This window comes from Drosophila santomea, chromosome 3R, assembly GCF_016746245.2.
Source record: "Drosophila santomea strain STO CAGO 1482 chromosome 3R, Prin_Dsan_1.1, whole genome shotgun sequence".
NCBI lineage: Eukaryota > Metazoa > Arthropoda > Insecta > Diptera > Drosophilidae > Drosophila > Drosophila santomea.
This window is the reverse complement of record NC_053019.2, coordinates 22,600,742-22,602,892: the sequence shown is the minus strand read 5'-3', so window position 1 is coordinate 22,602,892 and position 2,151 is coordinate 22,600,742.

Here is a 2,151-nt window from a genome sequence, read left to right as displayed (position 1 = left end):
CAAGTGCAGTTGCCTTCTTGGATTTTCCCCTTATGAGCAACTTTAACCAATGCCACTTGGCTTCTGCAGGCAAGTTAGATGTCTTCTTTATTCTTAGATTTGCGGCAGAAGGAGTCCAGCTGGCAAGCGGAAACTCACAAAAATAATGCAACACTTGGCAACGCATTTCATGGCAAACGGCAAACGGCAAACGGCAAAGTGGCTGCGTTGCACGTGTTTTGGTGTCGTATCCATAGCACATAGGCACAGAGAAAAATACTAAAATATTCTCTCAAATATGAGGATTACCAATATGTTTTCATGGCGATTTCTCTGTTTGCTCTCAAATGTTTTCTTTGAAAATATGTTTATATCACAAATCGATTTGATGATACTTTTCGAAAAGTACTCTTATTTTTTTTGTAGTGAGTATGCAATTTGTGTGGCAAGGCGACAAGCAGGATCTGCCCCAGAAGAGGCACCCTGCTGCTAGTTCTTTAGTTGCTGTCGCATCCCAGCAGCTTGGCTCATCTTCAGCTACGCTGCCATTTGCGACTTCACTCGGCAATTTCCACTTGCTGCACTGGCAACTTTCGGGCATCGTCTCCTTGGCTGCGCTGCGTCCTTTATTGTTTCAAATTTTATTGCTGCATCAGTTTGTGGCAGACGCAGCAGCTCAAAGGGATCTGGGCGCACATCCTCTGGCATTTTTCTTGATGCCTGTCCAAGTGCTCCACTTTCCCTGCTCGCATTTTATTGCTGCGCTCGCCAGCAAGTTGGTCACCACTTCACAGTCAGCAGCCACACAGCAGTTTCTAATCTTTTGATTATGTACGACAGACGCAGCGACGAGTCGAGTTTTGTGCATATGGCATTTCGAACTTGCATTCTTGCCCCATTGTTTATGGCTCTATCAATAAAAAATATAAATTATGGTTATTGTTGTTCCTCAACTGCAAGTGCAATTGATGTTGCTGCTGCTGCTGCTGTTGCTATGGATGTGTATGGGTATGTGTATTGAAAATCGCACATCGTGCAAAGGTCAGTCAGCAATTGTTGTTGCGGCTCTATTTGCGCATCTCGTTCTACCCCGTGATGTCCTGCCAGTGGCAATGGTTTTCGTGTTGGTATTGGGATCCTACCATGACCACACGTGCAACCGCCAATGTTTGTTCATGCCGCTGCCGCTGTTGCTACTGCTGTTGTTGCTGCTGCCGTTGCTGCTGCTTTTGGACTTCCTGCTGCAGCTGCAGCGGCAGCATCAGCCGCTTGTTGACTCGGTTTTCTGTGTGTTTGCAGCGCTTATGCAGCCTGCCTTGCCAATAACAGCAGCAGCAGCAACAAGAACAACAGCATCAGCATCAGCATCAGCAGGAGCAGGAGCATCAGCAGGAGGAGGAGGAGCTGGAGCTGGAGCTGCGTTCATGTCCATACAAAGCGGTTTATGTTTGCCTTTAATTTGCGTTCGCCGCCTTGGCGTATGCAGCGATTTTTCTGTTTGCCGCGAACAATGCATTGCAATGCCGTGGGGCACAAAGAGTGTGCTGCCATAACTTAAAACCCAAGTAAGCAATGGCCTGCGAACTTCATCGATTGCAGCGCAATCTGCTCTGTAAGGATTCACTTTAAACAGAATCAATATCTAATTTTCAATCTGAATGCCAGAAATAAATACATTCACAAGTAATTAAAATAAAATTCATTACATCTCGAATGGAATTCATCCACTGCCATCTTTTGCTTACTGATTTTTTTCATTACGGAAAAGTTAAGCTTATGTCAGGAGGGATTGATTGAAAATCAAACCGAAACCCTCGAAGCTTTTTAGCATGTTTGAGTTATGCTGAATGCATTGTACCATAAATATAAACACAAACAGAAATACACTCCACCCACACACACATACCACACACACACACACAGCAGCACGAGCATACAAACGCATCAAAGAAAAGTCAGTGGGGCGACCGATCCTTTGGAAATTCCAACTATAAAACAGAACAGGAGCAAAATGTTTGCAAAAGAAATGTAAAAGCAGGGAAAAAACACAAAAAATTGCATATTAATTATGTTTTTCTGGCACAGTTCCACAAGTCGATGGTGCGCGCAGGGGAAAGTGTTTTTAGGGGGGAGAGGGGGGCAGCCGTGCAGGACGAAGGCAAAGGGTAGGAT